Below are 21,094 nucleotides of genomic sequence, written 5' to 3' on the forward strand. Positions count from 1 at the left end.
CTATAAACTACGTAGTTCGTAGCCGAGAAAACTTTATTTAATCTTTTACTGAAAAGCATTTATTTCAAGGTTTCCAGCTTCATATAAGCATTTATTTCCACGTCGTAATGTTAATATGAATTTCCTTATCTACATTTTGCTTTCTGATTGTAGTATATATTTAAACTTTTTTGAACGTTTTATACAAGCTATTAATATTTAAACATAAAAGTTCATAGATGTGAAACAACGTTTAAACATTTCCCAAAATTACATTAATATTGATGTTTGTAGCTTCATTTTAGCATTATATCATTCCTTTAAAATTTGAAATGTAGATGTGAATTACTGATCCACATTTTGATTTCATGCTCAAAAGTACTTTTACAACCCCTTACAGACGTTTTACTGTGCTGTTAAACTATAAACAACGTAGTTCATTATGCTTTTTAAAAATGTAAATAGAGATTTGAAATTATTGTTCTACATTTTATAACCTTTCAGAAAAATAATTTTACAACCACAATGTTTTACATGTGCTGTTAAACTATAAACAACGTAGTTCATAGCCGAGAAAACTTTGTTTAATCTTTTCCTGAAAAGCATTTATTTCAAGGTTTCCAGCTTCATATTAGCATGTATTATGCATTTTGAAATTGGAAATGCAGATGTAAATTTACTGTTCTACATTTTATTTCCTTTAGAAAAGTATTTTTACAACTGACAGACGTTTTACGTTCTCTTTTTATATAAACAACGTAGTTAATAGCTGAGAAAACTGTTTAATCTTTTCCTAAATATAATTTATTTGAACGTATATTTTTAAACTTCTTTGAACATTTTACAAAACCTACTAATATTTAAAAGAAAGTTTAGATGAGAAAATGTTAAAACATTTCTCAAAAACGCATTATATTAATGTTTGTATCTTCATGTTATAAATTCTAATATGCATTTTAAAATTGAAATGTTCATGTGAATATACTTCTATATTTTGTTTTCTTGTAGAAAAATACTTTTACAACCCCTTACAGAGATTTTACATGTGCTGTTAAACTATAAACAGCGTTGATCATATCTGAGAAAAATCTGATTAATCTTTTCCTGAAAAGCATTTATTTCAAGGTTTCCAGCTTCATATAAGCATTTATTATACTTATCAAAATTGATATTTTAATGCGATTTTCATCATCTACATTTTGTTTTCTGGTTGTAGTCTATTTTTAAACTTCTTTGAAGGTTTTACAAACTCTATTAATATTTAAACGAAAGTTCATAGATGTGAAACAATGCTTAAACATTTCTAAAAAATGCATTTATATTGATGTTTGTAGCTTCATTTTAACATTTATATCATTCTTTTAAAAATTGAAATGTAGATCTGAATTTACTGATGTACATTTTGGTTTCATGTAGAAAAGTACTTATACAACCACTGACAAATGTTTTACATGTGCTGTTAAACTTTAAACAACGTAGTTCATATCTGAGAAAAAATTTGATAAATCTTTTGCTGAAAAGCATTTATTTCAAGGTTTTCAGCTTCATATAAGCATTTATTTGTAATTTTCGATATTGATATTTTAATGCGAATTTCCTATCTACATTTTGTTTTCTGGTTGTAAAGTATATTTGAAAACTTTTTGGAACGTTTTACAAAACCTACTAATATTTAAACATGAAAGTTCATAGATGTGAAACAATGTTTAAATATTTCCAAAAAATGCATTTATATTAATGTTTGTAGCTTCGTTTTAGACATTGTATTATGCTTTTTGAAATTTGAAGTGCAAATGTGAATTTACTGTTCTACATGTTTAAACATTTCCCAAAAATCCTTTTAGAAAACTATTTTTACAACTTACAAACTTTTTACGTTCTTTTTATATATAAATAACGTAGTTAATATGTGAAACAAACTAGTTCATAGATGTAAAAAAATGTTGAAACATCCCAAAAATGCATTTATATTGATGTTTGTAGCTTCATTTTAGAAATTATATTATCCTTTTTAAAATTGAAATGTAGATGTGAATTTACTGATCTACATTTTGTTTTCTTGTGGAAAAGTACTTTTACAACCCCCTTACAAATGTTTTAAATGTTCTGTTAAACTATAAACTACGTAGTTCGTAGCCGAGAAAACTTTATTTAATCTTTTACTGAAAAGCATTTATTTCAAGGTTTCCAGCTTCATATAAGCATTTATTTCCACGTCGTAATGTTAATATGAATTTCCTTATCTACATTTAGCTTTCTGGTTGTAGTATATTTTTAAACTTTTTTGAACGTTTTATACAAGCTATTAATATTTAAACATAAAAGTTCATAGATGTGAAACAACGTTTAAACATTTCCCAAAATTACATTAATATTGATGTTTGTAGCTTCATTTTAGCATTATATCATTCTTTTAAAATTTGAAATGTAGATGTGAATTTACTGATCCACATTTTGATTTCATGCTCAAAAGTACTTTTACAACCCCTTACAAACGTTTTACTGTGCAGTTAAACTATAAACAACGTAGTTCATTATGCTTTTTAAAAATGTAAATAGAGATTTGAAATTACTGTTCTACATTTTATAACCTTTCAGAAAAATAATTTTACAACCACAATGTTTTACATGTGCTGTTAAACTATAAACAACGTAGTTCATAGCCGAGAAAACTTTGTTTAATCTTTTCCTGAAAAGCATTTATTTCAAGGTTTCCAGCTTCATATTAGCATGTATTATGCTTTTTGAAATTGGAAATGCAGATGTAAATTTACTGTTCTACATTTTATTTCCTTTTAGAAAAGTATTTTTAAAACTGGCAGACGTTTTACGTTCTCTTTTTATATAAACAACGTAGTTAATAGCTGAGAAAACTGTTTAATCTTTTCCTAAATATAATTTATTTCAACGTATATTTTTAAACTTCTTTGAACGTTTCACAAAACCTACTAATATTTAAAAGAAAGTTTAGATGAGAAAATGTTAAAACATTTCTCAAAAACGCATTATATTAATGTTTGTATCTTCATGTTATAAATTCTAATATGCATTTTAAAATTGAAATGTTCATGTGAATATACTTCTACATTTTGTTTTCTTGTAGAAAAATACTTTTACAACCCCTTACAGAGATTTTACATGTGCAGTTAATCTATAAACAGCGTTGATCATATCTGAGAAAAATTTGATTAATCTTTTCCTGAAAAGCATTTAGTTCAAGGTTTCCAGCTGCATATAAGCATTTATTATACTTATCGAAATTGATATTTTAATGCGATTTTCATCATCTACATTTTGTTTTCTGGTTGTAGTCTATCTTTGAAGGTTTTACAAACGCTATTAATATTTAAACGAAAGTTCATAGATGTGAAACAATGCTTAAACATTTCTAAAAAATGCATTTATATTGATGTTTTTAGCTTCATTTTAACATTTATATCATTCTTTTAAAAATTGAAATGTAGATCTGAATTTACTGATGTACATTTTGGTTTCATGTAGAAAAGTACTTATACAACCACTGACAAATGTTTTACATGTGCTGTTAAACTTTAAACAACGTAGTTCATATCTGAGAAAAAATTTGATAAAACTTTTGCTGAAAAGCATTTATTTCAAGGTTTTCAGCTTCAAAGAATTTATTTGTAATTTTCGAAATTGATATTTTAATGCGAATTTCCTATCTACATTTTGTTTTCTGGTTGTAAAGTATATTTGAAAACTTCTTGGAACGTTTTACAAAACCTACTAATATTTAATAATGAAAGTTCATAGATGTGAAACAATGTTTAAACATTTCCAAAAAATGCATTTATATTAATGTTTGTAGCTTCGTTTTAGACATTGTATTATGCTTTTTGAAATTGGAAATGCAAATGTGAATTTACTGTTCTACATGTTTAAACATTTCCCAAAAATCCTTTTTGAAAACTATTTTTACAACTTACAAACTTTTTACGTTCTTTTTATATATAAATAACGTAGTTAATATGTGAAACAAACTAGTTCATAGATGTAAAAAATGTTTAAACTTATCCCAAAAATGCATTTATATTGATGTTTGTAGCTTTATTTTAGAAATTGTATTATCCTTTTTAAAATTGAAATGTAGATGTGAATTTACTGATCTACATTTTGTTTTCTTGTGGAAAAGTACTTTTACAACCCATTACAAATGTTTTAAATGTTCTGTTAAACTATAAACTACGTAGTTCGTAGCCGAGAAAACTTTATTTAATCTTTTACTGAAAAGCATTTATTTCAAGGTTTCCAGCTTCATATAAGCATTTATTTCCACGTCGTAATGTTAATATGAATTTCCTTATCTACATTTTGCTTTCTGGTTGTAGTATATTTTTAAACTTTTTTGAACGTTTTATACAAGCTATTAATATTTAAACATAAAAGTTCATAGATGTGAAACAACGTTTAAACATTTCCCAAAATTACATTAATATTGATGTTTGTAGCTTCATTTTAGCATTATATCATTCTTTTAAAATTTGAAATGTAGATGTGAATTTACTGATCCACATTTTGATTTCATGCTCAAAAGTACTTTTACAACCCCTTACAGACGTTTTACTGTGCTGTTAAACTATAAACAACGTAGTTCATTATGCTTTTTAAAAATGTAAATAGAGATTTGAAATTATTGTTCTACATTTTATAACCTTTCAGAAACATAATTTTACAACCACAATGTTTTACATGTGCTGTTAAACTACAAACAACGTAGTTCATAGCCGAGAAAACTTTGTTTAATCTTTTCCTAAATATAATTTATTTGAACGTATATTTTTAAACTTCTTTGTACGTTTTACAATACCTAATAATATTTAAAAGAAATTTAGGTGAGAAAATGTTAAAACATTTCTCAAAAACGCATGATATTCATGTTTGTATCTTCATGTTAGAAATTCTAATATGCTTTTTAAAATTGAAATGTTCATGTGAATATACTTCTACATTTTGTTTTCTTGTAGAAAAGTACTTTTACAACCCCTTACAGAGCTTTTACATGTGCTGTTAAACTATAAACAGCGTTGATCATATCTGAGAAAAATCTGATTAATCTTTTCCTGAAAAGCATTTATTTCAAGGTTTCCAGCTTCATATAAGCATTTATTATACTTATCGAAATTGATATTTTAATGCGATTTTCATCATCTACATTTTGTTTTCTGGTTGTAGTCTATTTTTAAACTTCTTTGAAGGTTTTACAAACTCTATTAATATTTAAACGAAAGTTCATAGAGGTGAAACAATGCTTAAACATTTCTAAAAAATGCATTTATATTGATGTTTGTAGCTTCATTTTAACATTTATATCATTCTTTTAAAAATTGAAATGTAGATCTGAATTTGCTGATGTACTTTGGTTTCATGTAGAAAAGTACCTACAACCTCTAACAAATGTTTTACATGTGCTGTTAAACTTTAAACAACGTAGTTCATATCTGAGAAAAAAATTGATAAATCTTTTGATGAAAAGCATTTATTTCAAGGTTTCTAGCTTCATATAAGCATTTATTTGTAAGTTTTGAAATTGATATTTTAATGCGAATTTCCTATCTACATACATGTTTAAACATTTCCCAAAAATCCTTTTAGAAAACTATTTTTACTTACAAACTTTTTACGTTCTTTTTATATATATATATATATATATAACGTAGTTAATATCTGAAACAAACTAGTTCATAGATGTAAAAAAATGTTTAAACTTATCCCAAAAATGCATTTATATTGATGTTTGTAACTTCATTTTAGAAATTGTATTATCCTTTTTAAAATTGAAATGTAGATGTGAATTTACTGATCTACATTTTGTTTTCTTGTGGAAAAGTACTTTTACAACCCCCTTACAAATGTTTTAAATGTTCTGTTAAACTATAAACTACGTAGTTGGTAGCCGAGAAAACGTTATTTAATCTTTTACTGAAAAGCATTTATTTCAAGGTTTCCAGCTTCATATAAGCATTTATTTCCACGTCGTAATGTTAATATGAATTTCCTTATCTACATTTTGCTTTCTGGTTGTAGTATATTTTTAAACATTTTTGAACGTTTTATACAAGCTATTAATATTTAAACATTAAAGTTAATAGATGTGAAACAACGTTTAAACATTTCCCAAAATTACATTAATATTGATGTTTGTAGCTTCATTTTAGAAATTGTATTATCCTTTTTAAAATTGAAATGTAGATGTGAATTTACTGATCTACATTTTGTTTTCTTGTGGAAAAGTACTTTTACAACCCCCTTACAAATGTTTTAAATGTTCTGTTAAACTATAAACTACGTAGTTCGTAGCCGAGAAAACTTTATTTAATCTTTTACTGAAAAGCATTTATTTCAAGGTTTCCAGCTTCATATAAGCATTTATTTCCACGTCGTAATGTTAATATGAATTTCCTTATCTACATTTAGCTTTCTGGTTGTAGTATATTTTTAAACTTTTTTGAACGTTTTATACAAGCTATTAATATTTAAACATAAAAGTTCATAGATGTGAAACAACGTTTAAACATTTCCCAAAATTACATTAATATTGATGTTTGTAGCTTCATTTTAGCATTATATCATTCTTTTAAAATTTGAAATGTAGATGTGAATTTACTGATCCACATTTTGATTTCATGCTCAAAAGTACTTTTACAACCCCTTACAAACGTTTTACTGTGCAGTTAAACTATAAACAACGTAGTTCATTATGCTTTTTAAAAATGTAAATAGAGATTTGAAATTACTGTTCTACATTTTATAACCTTTCAGAAAAATAATTTTACAACCACAATGTTTTACATGTGCTGTTAAACTATAAACAACGTAGTTCATAGCCGAGAAAACTTTGTTTAATCTTTTCCTGAAAAGCATTTATTTCAAGGTTTCCAGCTTCATATTAGCATGTATTATGCTTTTTGAAATTGGAAATGCAGATGTAAATTTACTGTTCTACATTTTATTTCCTTTTAGAAAAGTATTTTTAAAACTGGCAGACGTTTTACGTTCTCTTTTTATATAAACAACGTAGTTAATAGCTGAGAAAACTGTTTAATCTTTTCCTAAATATAATTTATTTCAACGTATATTTTTAAACTTCTTTGAACGTTTCACAAAACCTACTAATATTTAAAAGAAAGTTTAGATGAGAAAATGTTAAAACATTTCTCAAAAACGCATTATATTAATGTTTGTATCTTCATGTTATAAATTCTAATATGCATTTTAAAATTGAAATGTTCATGTGAATATACTTCTACATTTTGTTTTCTTGTAGAAAAATACTTTTACAACCCCTTACAGAGATTTTACATGTGCAGTTAATCTATAAACAGCGTTGATCATATCTGAGAAAAATTTGATTAATCTTTTCCTGAAAAGCATTTAGTTCAAGGTTTCCAGCTGCATATAAGCATTTATTATACTTATCGAAATTGATATTTTAATGCGATTTTCATCATCTACATTTTGTTTTCTGGTTGTAGTCTATTTTTAAACTTCTTTGAAGGTTTTACAAACGCTATTAATATTTAAACGAAAGTTCATAGATGTGAAACAATGCTTAAACATTTCTAAAAAATGCATTTATATTGATGTTTTTAGCTTCATTTTAACATTTATATCATTCTTTTAAAAATTGAAATGTAGATCTGAATTTACTGATGTACATTTTGGTTTCATGTTGAAAAGTACTTATACAACCACTGACAAATGTTTTACATGTGCTGTTAAACTTTAAACAACGTAGTTCATATCTGAGAAAAAATTTAATAAAACTTTTGCTGAAAAGCATTTATTTCAAGGTTTTCAGCTTCATATAAGAATTTATTTGTAATTTTCGAAATTGATATTTTAATGCGAATTTCCTATCTACATTTTGTTTTCTGGTTGTAAAGTATATTTGAAAACTTCTTGGAACGTTTTACAAAACCTACTAATATTTAATAATGAAAGTTCATAGATGTGAAACAATGTTTAAACATTTCCAAAAAATGCATTTATATTAATGTTTGTAGCTTCGTTTTAGACATTGTATTATGCTTTTTGAAATTGGAAGTGCAAATGTGAATTTACTGTTCTACATGTTTAAACATTTCCCAAAAATCCTTTTAGAAAACTATTTTTACAACTTACAAACTTTTTACGTTCTTTTTATATATAAATAACGTAGTTAATATGTGAAACAAACTAGTTCATAGATGTAAAAAATGTTTAAACTTATCCCAAAAATGCATTTATATTGATGTTTGTAGCTTTATTTTAGAAATTGTATTATCCTTTTTAAAATTGAAATGTAGATGTGAATTTACTGATCTACATTTTGTTTTCTTGTGGAAAAGTACTTTTACAACCCCTTACAAATGTTTTAAATGTTCTGTTAAACTATAAACTACGTAGTTCGTAGCCGAGAAAACTTTATTTAATCTTTTACTGAAAAGCATTTATTTCAAGGTTTCCAGCTTCATATATGCATTTATTTCCACGTCGTAATGTTAATATGAATTTCCTTATCTACATTTTGCTTTCTGGTTGTAGTATATTTTTAAACTTTTTTGAACGTTTTATACAAGCTATTAATATTAGAGACTGATGTACAAGTACCCCTAGGTCTCTCTGCACTTCCCCATCTGTTAATCTATTGCCATTCAAATAGTAATCTGCCCTCCGGTTTGAATTACCAAAATGGATAACCTCACATTTATCCACATTGTAGTGCATTTGCCATGTATCTGCCCAGTCCCTAAATTTATCCAAATCACACTGGAGCTTCCTGACCCCCTCTTCCATGCACACAATCCCTCCTAGCTTAGTGTCATCTGCAAATTTGAGATATTACATCCAATCCCCTCATCCAAATCATTAATGTAAATTGTGAACAGCTGGGGTCCCAGTATAGATCCCTGTGGTACCCCACTGGTCACCGCCTGCCACTCAGAAAATGAGCCATTTATCCCAACTCTCTGTCTTCTACCTGCCAGCCAGTTCTCAATCCACATCAATACTTTGCCCCCAATCCCATGAGCCTTGATTTTGGAAGCCAGTCATTTATGTGGGACTTTATCGAAGGCCTTTTGGAAGTCCAGGTACACCACATCCACTGGCTCTCCCCCATCTATTTTACCTGTCAACATCTCAAAGAATTCCAATAGATTTGTCAAGCACGATTTACCTTTTGTAAATCCATGTTGACTCTGTCCGATCCCTTCTCTGCTAGTCATATGCTCTGCTATTACATCCTTAATAATGGATTCCATCATTTTGCCCACTACTGATGTAAGGTTCACCGGCCTATAATTCCCCACTTTTTCTCTACCACCCTTTTTAAATAGTACCAATCCATGGGTACTGCTCCTGAGTCTATCGAGTTCTGGAAAATAATTCTTAAAGCATCTGCTATCTGGGGGTGTGGCAAGATGGCGTTGGGAACAGACGTGCCTTCCAAACCTCTCCTGACTCTGATTTATTGTTTTGTCTTTAAGTGTCCTTTAAAGTTCTTTTAAAAGTTTATAAATAATAAGAGGTGCTGGATCAGTGCCTAGTGGTTTATATGCAAAAAAAAAAGGTAAAAGAAAACATCAACAGACTGTTAAAAAACTACATTTTCCAAAATTGTCTGGGCCTGCTTGTTTACAAGAAGCCAGGACTCAGCGTAGAATGGATCCAGAAGAAGACATACAGAATTTGGCATTGAAACTCCGTTTTAAGCCGGTAATGCTCTCTGAAGGTCGCATTCAGCTGCTTTCAGAACAAAGAGCTGGCCAGGTGCCACACAACGGCCACTGTGAGTGCTGTTACTGAGACTTTGACAGTTGAATCAGCTGGGGTGCCACCAGCTGGAGAGTTAAAGAGCTATCATTCGACTGCTACAGTGGTGGCGCTGCAAAATGCATCTTCAATTACAACGGTGTTTCCTGACATCGATTCAGTGAAAATGATTAAAGAGATTTGGCTTAAAGATAATCCTGATCTTCAGTCTCCTGGCATTGCTGGGGGAACTTTGAGAGGGATTTTTATACGAAGTCAAACTGCTAGAAAAGATACTAAATTAAGGGAAGAGACAGAAGATCTCGTGGTCCCATTATGCCTGAATCTACTTATGTTGAAATGTTTGTTAAGGATCTTGAAGATAATATGTATTCTGTATTAGCTAATTTTGTGAACCCGTTTATTTCCAAGATTAATGCGATGGCAGAAGCCATTAATGGAGCTTTTAAGCTTGAAACCATTGAAAGATTTGAAATGTGTGATCAAGGTTTAGTCAATGTACAGGATCAACTGCAAGATTAAAATAGAACAATTGAAGCATTGCAGATCCAAAATAAAAATTTAGCAAAAAAGGTTGATTATTTGGAGAATCAATCTAGACGGAACAACGTGAAAATTGTTGGTTTGCCAGAAGGCATAGAAGGACCAGATCCAAGAAATTTTTTTACTGAATGGATTTCACGAGTGTTAGGACAGGATAAATTCCCTGAAGGTTTAATACTGGAATGTGCTCATAGAGTTTTAAGAAGAAAATCTTTTTCAGGACAGAATCCAAGACCTGTTCTGATCCGTTGTTTAAACTATTGTGACAGAGAGACAATTTTACGTACGGCTATTAGAAATGCCCAGCAAAATAGATCTCCTTTGATGGTTCAGAATAATCCTGTTTTCTTCTATCAAGATTTGAGTGAAGAAATTACGTTTCAATGACGCGAATTTAATTCTGTGAAAGAATGGTTGTGGAAAAAAAGACATAAGGCAACATTTAGGTATTCTGCGGTACTGAAGATTTTTTAGGATGGAAATTAGCCAAAGTTCTTTGACAATCCTAAAGAGGTTATGGACTTTGCTCAGTCTCTACCAATCATGTAGTTTCTGGAACGATGTAGTCCTTCATTGACTCTCTCCAAAGAGAGTAGAGATGTAAGGTGGGATCCAGATTTTTAAAAGAAATGGAAGCAATGGTGATCGAAGTGGTAACGTTGATTTAAAAAAATAAATCTTTTATCTTTTTTTTTGAGAAGAGTTTAAATAGTTTAAATAATGATGATAGTTTAATGAAATGGGAGTTGGGAGAGGGAACTGGGTGGGCACTAGTTTCCAGAAGTCATCAGCTACCTGTGAGTTATCTCACACCTAATATTTTAGGGGAGTTACCGCATTGGGTGGTTTAAACAGGAGGAGGTAGTCGTGACCTCTGACCTGTTTTTTTTTTCTTTTTAATTTTTGGGTTAAGAAGTGAAGGTGTTTTTTTTATTATTTTTAAAAATAAATATATTTTTTTAACTCTTTGCTTTCTGATTGTAATTGAGAGGGAATTAGGAGGTTTTTATTTCTCTCCTTTTTTTCTCTTTTTTTGGGGGGTTTCTCTTTTTTCTCTTTTTTTTAAGAGGATGATGTCACAGAAGATAATAAGTCAAAATTTGAGGATGTTGAATTAGATGAAGAGGAAGATGAGGGGAAAGGTGATAAGAAGAAAAAGAAGAAAATCAAGTACAAATACATTGAATGAGAAGAGTTTAATAAAATTAAGTTAATTTTGATAGAGAATTTTGAAGATGATATAAATGAAGAATATGGAGAATTTTATGAGTTTGAACTTTTTTTTCTTTTTTTTCTTTTTGATATAAGGGGAGGGGAAGGGAATAAAATTTATCTGATTGTTTTTCTAAGGGATGTGTTTGTTCTCTCAATGAATTATAAAGGAAACTTGGTATTAATGGAAATTTTGTATTTATGTTTATTAATTATGATTTTTTGTATAACAGATATGTGGTTGATATATGATTTCTATATTTGAATGTGGATTAAAGTGGATTACATTTGTTAAATACGTATTATGTTTGATTTAAATATACGTTTAAGGTTATTATTTTACTATTGATATTTTTTTTGTTGTTAGTAATTTTTTTTGTTGTTAAGTTTTATCCTTTTTTCTATAAGTGGGGTTTTTTCAATTTTATTTACAACATTGTTAATTAATTCTTCACTCTTTATTTTGGGGGGGAGCATTGGACTAATTTTAAATTAGACGATTAATGTTGTGTTATAATTATTGGGGGGTTAATTTGTGTAGTTTAATGATGTAGTATTCTAATTTTTATTATCTTATTTTTTATTATTTCTTTAAATGTAATTTTTATTTTATTCATGTCATAAAATTTTAAATAAAGTTAAAAAAAAAGCATTTGCTATCTGAATGGCCACTTCCTTAAGTACCCTAGGATGTAGATTATCAGGCCCTTGGGATTTATCTGCCTTCAATCCCATCAATTTCCCCAAGACCATGTCCTTAGAGATACTGATTTCATTCAGGTCCTCCCTTGCATGAGTCTCTATGTTTCCCAACATCCTTGGGAGGTTATTTGTATCCTCTCTTGTAAAAACAGAACTAAAGTAAGAATTTAATTGGTCTACCATTTCCTTATTCCCCATTATATATTCCCCTGATTCTGATTGCAAGGGACCTATTCTGGATTTCACCAATCTTTTCCTCTTGACATATTTATAAAAGCTTTTGCAGTCGGTTTTTATATTTGCCGCAAGCTTACTTTCATAATTTATTTTTGCTCTCTTGATTAATCCCTTTGTCCTCCTTTGGTGCATCTTGAACTGCTCCCAATCTTTGGTTGTGGTACTTTTATTGGCCAATTGATATGCTCTCTCTTTGGACCTAATGCTGTCTCTAATTTCCCTTGTTATCCATGGTTGGGTCACCTTTTTTGGTTTATTTTTATGCCAAACCGGTATAAACGATTTTTGCAATTTCTCCATTAGATCTGTGAATGCTTTCCATTGTCTATCCACAGTCAACTCCCCCATAAACACCACCCAATCAACCTTACTCAACTCCCGTCTCATACCATCATAATTCTCTTTATTTAAATTCAGGACCTTAGTCTCGGTTTTAATTTCATCACTCTCCATGTCGAGTGAGAATTCGATCATATTGTGATCGCTCCTACCCAAACGGCCTCGAACAACAAGATTGTTGATTAGTCCCTTATGATTGCATAATACCCAACCTAAAATGGCCTGCTCCCGAGTTGGTTCCTCGACGTATTGGTCTAGATAACCATCCCGTAAACATTCAAGGAATTCCTCCTCCTCAGTATTTTTACTAATTTGGCTAGTCCAATCTATATGTTCCCTTATTGCATGCTTTTCTAATTTCTCTTTCAATGCCTTCCCTCACCTCTACACTACTATTTGGAGGCCTATATACCACCCCCACTAACATTTTCCGTCCCTTGCTATTCCTCAGTCCTACCCATATAGATTCCGCATCTTCGGAGTTGATATCCTTTCTGTCAATCGTGTCGGTCCCTTCTCTCACCATCAATAATATCCCACCCCCTTTGCTTTCTTGCTGATCCCTCCTAAATATCGTATACCCCAGGATGTTAAGTTGCCAGGCTTGCCCACCCTGCAGCCATGTTTCTGTAATCCCAATCAAATCATATTTGTTTATCTCAATTTCCACAGCTAATTAATCTACCTTGTTCCGAATGCTTCTTGCATTAAGATATAAAGCCTTCAGATTTGCTCTTTTCACCCTCCTTGCTCTTTCTGATTTTTTACTTTCGCTGCCTAACCTAACTTTTCCTGTTTTATCTTTTCTGTCCTTTGCCCTATCATACAGGTTCCCACCCCCCTGCCAAATTAGTTTAAAACGCACCCGACGACTGTACCAAACCTAGCTGCCAATATATTGACCCCTTTTGGGTTTAGGTGTAACCCATCCTTCTTGTAGAGGTCATGCCTTCCCCAAAAGAGATCCCAATGCTCCAAGAAGCCAAAACCCTGTCCTTTACACCAGCCCCTCAGCCACACATTCATTTTTCTTAACCTTCCATTTTTGTCCATTTTTGCACTTGGCACAGGTAGCAAACCAGAGATCACCATCCTGGCTGTCCTATTTCTTAGTTTCTGTCCTAGCTCTCTGTAATCCTTTTTCAGTACTTCCTCCTTCTTTTTATCTATGTCATTGGTACCCACATGTACCAAGACATCAGGCTGTTCACCTTCCCCTTTTAGTATACCCTGAACCCGATTTGAGATATCCCGCACCCTTGCACCAGGGAGGCAGCACACCATGTGGGCATACCTATCTGGCTCACAAAATCTCCTGTCTGTATTTCTGACAATGGAGTCCCCAATGACCACTGCATTCCTCTTTAACTTTTGGTCCACCATGCCAGGCTCAGTGCCAGCGACCTGGTCACTGCTGCCAGCTTCTGTCAGGTCATCTCCCTCAACAGCATCCAACAAAATATAGCTGTTACTGAGAGGGATATTCACAGGTGTGCTCTCCATTTTCCTGGTATTTTTCTTCCCTCCCCTGACAGTTACCCACTTACCTGACACATCTGGTCTTGGTGAACTTTATATATGTTAAATTCTGTGCACAGAATAAGAATGGCCTGCAACCAGTGAACTTGGAGGAATGAGAATGTGAACCAAAGAACTATTCTGAACTTACACACACATTACACACATGTGCTCTTAGAATTAGAAGGGGGGTAAGTTAGATAAAGTAAGTTAAAGTAGTAAAATAGTGATAAGTTAAAGTGTAATTCCATTTTCATGTTTAAAGATAATTAAAATCAACTTTTGTTTAAGTAACCATTTTTCTTGGTGAATATCTATTGCTGCTGGGTTTTGAGATCCTCTGGTCCTGTAACACACCACCAAGCTCCTGAACAAACCTAATTCTTTAGGTTATGACAATAGTCCATTAATTGGCCTTGGAATCTCTTGAAAGTTATTAATTTACTCTTCAATATTTTTTTGTAAATATTAACAAGACATAATTTCATTTAACTGTTGTGTATGTGTCGTTGGAGAATTGCCTTTCCATTCAATCAGAATTAGAGTTTTGGGTGCTGTAGTTGCAAAAAGATGTGCTGGTGTTGCAGAAAGTTCAGAGATAATTTACTGGAATGATATCAGGAATGAAAGGGTTAGTGTATGAGGAACAATTGTCGACTCCTCGACTGTACTAGTTGGAGTACAGAAGGATAAGGGGGATCTCAGAAGCATTTCAAATGCTGGAAGATATGGCAAAGATGTTTCCCATGGTAGGTGATACAAGGACAAGAGAGCATAATTTCAGGATAAAAGGGTGTCAATTTAAAACAGATGTGGAAAAATTGATTTTGTCAGTGGGTTGTGAATCTGTGGAACTGAGGTCATTGCATGTATTGAAGGCAGAGATTGACAGGTATTTGATTAGTCAAGGAATCAAGGGTTATGGGGAGAAAGCTGGGCAGTGGGGCTGAGTGGAAGAATGGTGGAACAGACTCAATGGGCCTACTTCTGCTTGTGATCTATATCCTGCTGGAGAACAATATTCCGCTTATATTCCATTCTTAGAAAACAGTCTCATCATGGTTTTATGTCATGTGAACCAATTTCCGATTAAATCCCATGTTACAAGTGAACCAATGCAAATTCTGCATTGACAGGACTACAACTTGCTCATTTTAAAAATTGTAATTGATCAGCTGACATGAGATATTTTGCTTCTTTTTTTGAAAGGCAAACATTGCCATCAAATAAAATAGGAGAGAGAAAAGCAGAAGATTTTATATATGTGGGATTTGAAATTAATGGTTGTTGAAAAAGATACACCATTTTGAAACATTTGGAGTAAAATAAATGATGAAATTCGTGTAAGTGGATGTACATTACCCAGAATGGCTTTGATTCAAAATCCTCATATCTTTTTCAAAGGATCATCAGTTTCTGGATAGCTGGTTTTGTAAGGGGATAATAAATGTGGAAGATTGTTATGAAAGGGGTCAATTAATGTCATTTGAGCAACTGAGAAATAAATATCGTACAACTCATACCAATCTTTTTTGCTATTTTCAACTAAGAGCATATTTGAAGGATAAGTTAGGACCAACCATGTTGTACTGAAATAGAAATTCCTTATAAAGAGGAATTGTTTAAAAATTTACTTTGATAATGTCCAATTTATTACAAGTAGGAACTTTTAAATGAGGAGTTCATAAGTCTAGACAAACATGGGAAATGGATCTGAATATTGTAACTGATTGACAAATATGGACAGATCCATATAAGGATCTCAATGTAAGATATAAATTAGTTCAGTATAATTCTTATTACATCAATCATGTACCAGATATCAGCAAGGATTTTATCTGAAAGCTGCACCTGGAGTCAGGTGACTCAGGCAGTTGGATTTGAAAAGCTCTACAGGAATATGATTTGGCAATAGAGATCACATGATCCAGGGGAGTTTATTCATTCACTTCAACTCAGCAGTCTGGAACTATTGACCAGAGTTCCATACTGCAGCAGTGAGGAAGGAATTCACAACTAGTTTTGGTTCTACATTTATTTCTTACACCAGAGAAATTGAATAGAATAAAATCAGAATTATTAGATTAATGTTTTAGGTGTGGTGAAGCTGTAGCAACTTTCTTGCATTTAACTTAGCTTTGTCCTAATGCAAGATCCTTTTGGGGAGAATTACAAATGTTCCTGGAACAAGTTTCAGGAGTTGTTTTTCTGCAACATCCAACCATATTTAGTATTAAATATTGAAGGAACAAGGCCCAAATTAAAACTATTAATATATCATTTGAAATTTGTTAAATTAATGTTAGCGGTGATAAGGAAATATATTGCACTTACATGGAGATCAGATATTTTTAGGGATGCCAAGATGACATGCAAATATTCAAAGTTGTATTCCTTTGGAAAAAAAATACATATAGCTTGAGAAATATATACACTATGCAAATTTGGCACCCCAATATTCAAATATTAGGCTTCAATTTATAATAATGCCCTTTCCATCCCTCTAGACATGCGAGATTCTCTTCTCAGTTGGAAAATTTTTGTTTAGATGTGTTAGATTTCCTCGCCACTGCGAATTCTGGGGAAGCGGAGGACTAGCGCAGGGCACCAGAAAACTGGAAGACCACACCTCACCAACATCTGAGAAGCAGAGGATTCAATCCACGGGTTGGTGACCATGGAAGCAGACCAGTGAGGTTTTCTGCAGCTGAAGGAACCACATAGGTGGCAAGCTGTTGGTGCCTTGAGGAGAGGACCCCATGCAGGCTGTGGACTTCTGGAGAAAGCAGTCAAGGAACTCACACGAGGCCATGGATTGCAAGAGACTAGTTTGAAACTGGCTAAAAGGGTGTCAGGTATCAGACCTGGGATACAAGTGGGTTCCTAAATGGTTTCTAATCATGTCAGAGGTTCAAAACTGGAGCTCGCTTTGCCAATGACTTGGATTGGTCTGTGAGCATTGAAATGTATTGCACAGATCCTCGGTGACTTGGCCCAGAGCTCGAGGAGGTGGTGGGGGGGGGGAGGGGGGAAGAGCACAAATCTCTTTTGCTTCTTTCTCTGACTGCAAGAGGCATTCCATCTTCCCACACAGGAGCCTAAGAAACTGAGGAAAGAATCGGTAAGACAGGAATCAACATCATCCGTTCACTCAAAGGCCAGGGTAATCAATAACAACACTTTGAGAGATGATGATTGATCCACAAGGCTGATATGTATTAGTTGATGGTCAGATTTACTCAGAACCTTGGAGACTTTTAAATCTCCCTGCACCTAACAATGAAAATAATTCCTTTATTCAGGATATTTTTCTCAAGGTATTGGGGGACGACGAAATATACTTGGAGGGGATGGCTTTAGTTTTTGCTTGGATCCTGTCAACCTTGACAATATCCTGAATAAAAGCAGCCAAAACTACCTTGGCTTTCCTGAAAGATTGAAATTTGACAGATGTGTGGAGACCAATGCCCCCATTGGTGCCCCATCGACTCGGATTGGCCTTTCTTTGTAATCAGCACAGCAAATTCGGAGAACATTCATCTGAATACTTATCTTGAACCTTTGACCCTGTCTCTCTTAATGCAGAATAAAGAACCCCACCCATCTTCAAAAACCAGATTTTGGCAAGGATATAAGCGACCAGGTAAAGTTATTCTGCGAGTCAATCTGCCTCCTCGCCCAATCGTTTTATATTATGGGGACAAACAATATCACATACAAAAAGGATGAAGAAGAAATACATGGGAGAAATAGAAGAGCTGGAAACAAATTTGGAAATTGGAAAAGGAGTTCCAACAGTCTGGTTCCAAGGAATTTTTAAACAAAAAGCTCCAATACGTCACATCCTTTTAGAGTTGAAAACGACCTGATGAGAGAAAGCCACATGGTCTTGTCCTGTCAACTGAGAACAGAAGAAAGGTGAAGGACAACTGATGCAATTCAAACTGGAGCAAGTTAACTCTCATATAATCCAATAGAAATTAATGACACAGAGTTATACAAATTTATATCCATCAGAGCCACTCAAGAAGAAATTGAAAAGGACCTAGGCTCACCACAATTGAATAAGTCACCAAGGGAAGATGGTTCATCTCCTGAATTTTACAGAGAATTTAAGGATTTTCTTAAATAATACACCCCTACCATCATGGATGTTATTAACTTCGCATCTAAAATTCAAACTCTGTATCGCGGGGGCTGAGTGGGGGCTGAGTTCACTAATGTCCAGATGTGCTGGCTTGAGCTGGTCGATGGTGAAGATTTCTTCCTTTGCACCGATATACAGCACAAATGTCGATGTGTTGTGTCCGACTACTTTCTATGGCCACCCTCTGATCAAAAATATATTCACAGGTCCCTGAAATTTTGGGATCCAAGGATTTGGCCTGGCTGTACAGAGGAGGCTGCAGAGGGGCCCAAGTTCCCGTCTTTCCTTTTTTTTGTAATTGAGGCTGTCAGGTCCTCTGGATTCTTGGCAGCAGCCAAAGATTTCCTGGTATCATCATCTCGGCTGCTGAGGTGTTGAAATCTTCTTTTGACGCAGTGCGGATCCACAAGAGGACCCAGGGTAGATCATCTGCCCAGTTCAGCCCTTCAAGCCGAAGCCATCAAGGCTACCTTTAGGTGCCTGTGAAAGCTCTTCACCAACATACTGGACTCAGGGTGGTACACCCTGGTATGGTGAAGCTGGGTTCACATCAAGTTGGCCAGCGCTGGGGAGGCGTGGCAAGATGGTGTAAGGAACAGACGTGACTTCCAGTCCTCTCCTGACTCTGATTTATTGTTTTGTTTCTAAGTGCCCGTTAAAATTCTTTAAAAAGTTTAAAAATAGTAAGAGATGTTGAATTAATGCCTAATGGTACATTTGCTAAAAAAAAGTAAAAGAAAACACCAACAGATTCTTAAAAAATTACATTTCCCGAAATTATCTGAGCCTACCTGTTTACAAGAAGCCAGGACTCAGCGTGGAATGGATCCAGGAAAAGAAGCACAGGATTCGGCATTGGAGCTCCACTCTGTACCGGTAGGGCTCTCTAAAGATGGCACTCAGCAGCCTTTAGAACAAAGGGCTGGCCGGGTGCGTGTATTTCAAACAACAACCGCTGTGAGCGCTGTCACCGAGACTTTGACAGCTGAATCAGCTGGGGCGCTGCCAGCTGGAGAGTTAAAGAGCCGACCTCCGATTGATATAGCGGTGGCGCTGCGAAATGCACCACCAGTTATGACATTTTCCCCAGGTATGGATATAATGGAGGCTTTTGATGAAATATGGCTTAAGGATAAGGATAACCCTGACTATCAGCCTCCTGATATTGCTGAAGGGGCTGTGGCAGGGGTTTCTACACGGAGCCATACTGCAAGAAAGGCTGCTAAACCAAGGGAAGGGACAGAAGACCCTTTGGTTTCTCAGAAACAGCAAGATCCTACCATGTCTGAATCTACTTTTGCTGATATGATTGTTAAGAATCTTGAATTTAAGATATATTCTTCAATGAAACAGCTAGGTAACTCTATGACCCACGTCTATTCTAAGCTCGATGAATTGGTGAATATCAATACTCAACAGATCACTGACTATGGAGCATTTAAACTTGAAACTACTGAAAGACTTGATATGTGTGATCAAGGTTTAGTTGATGTACAAGACCAACTGCAAGATGTAAACAAAACAATTGAAACATTGCAGATTCAGAATAAAAATCTAGCAAAAAAAGTTGATTATTTGGAGAATCAATAGATGGAACAATGTAAAAATTGTTGGTTTGCCAGAAGATATAGAAGGGCCAGATCCAAGAAAATTTTTTACCGAATGGATTCCACGAGTGTTAGGGCAAGATAAGTTCCCTGAAGGTTTAATATTGGAACGTGCTCATAGAGCTTTCAGAAGGAAACCTTTTTCAGGTCAGAATCCGAGACCTGTTCTGGTCCGTTGTTTAAATTATTGTGATAGAGAGACAATTTTATGTGTGGTCATTAGAAATGCTCAGCAAAATAGATCTCCTTTGATGGTCCAGAATAATCGTGTTTTTTTTTGTCCGGATCTGAGTCAAGAAATTATGACTCAACGACATGAATTTAATTCTGTGAAAGAGTTGTTGTGGAAAAAAGGATACAAGGCAACTTTTAGGTACCCTGTGGTATTGAAGATTTTTCAGCATGGATATCAGCCAAAGTTTTTTGATAATCCTAAAGAAGCTATGGACTTTGCTCAATCTTTACCGATCACGCATTTTCAAGAATGACGTAGTCCTCCTCGGTCTCCAAAGAGAGTGGAGATACAAGATGGGAATCAGATTACAAGAAGAAATGGAAACAATGGTGGTCGAAGTGATAAAATTGATTAAAAAAAAATACATCTTTATTTTAATTTTTTTTTGGAAGATTTTAGTCATTGATGATAGTTTAATATGAAATGGGAGTTGGGAGAGGGAACTGGGTGGGCACTATTTTCCAGAAGTCGTCAGCTACATGTGAGTTATGTCACACCCAGTATTTTGTGGGATTTACCGCATTGTGCGGTTTAAACAGAAGGATGTAGTAGTATCCTCCTGCCTGTTTTTTTTTCTTAATTTTTGGGTTAAGGAGTGAAGTTTTTTTTATTACTTTTTTTTTAAATACATTTTTTTTCATCTATTTTTTATTTGTTTTTGATTGCAGTTTTAAGAGGGAATAAGAGGAATGGTTTTTTTTGGGGGGGGTTCTTTTCTTCTTTTTTTAATTTCTTTCATTTTTTTTATTTTTTTTCTTGTGTTGAGTTGCTGTAAGGAATGTCTAAATTGAAGTTTGCTTC

The sequence above is a fragment of the Narcine bancroftii genome, chromosome 13, assembly GCF_036971445.1.
Source record: "Narcine bancroftii isolate sNarBan1 chromosome 13, sNarBan1.hap1, whole genome shotgun sequence".
In the NCBI taxonomy this organism is placed as follows: Eukaryota; Metazoa; Chordata; class Chondrichthyes; order Torpediniformes; family Narcinidae; genus Narcine; species Narcine bancroftii.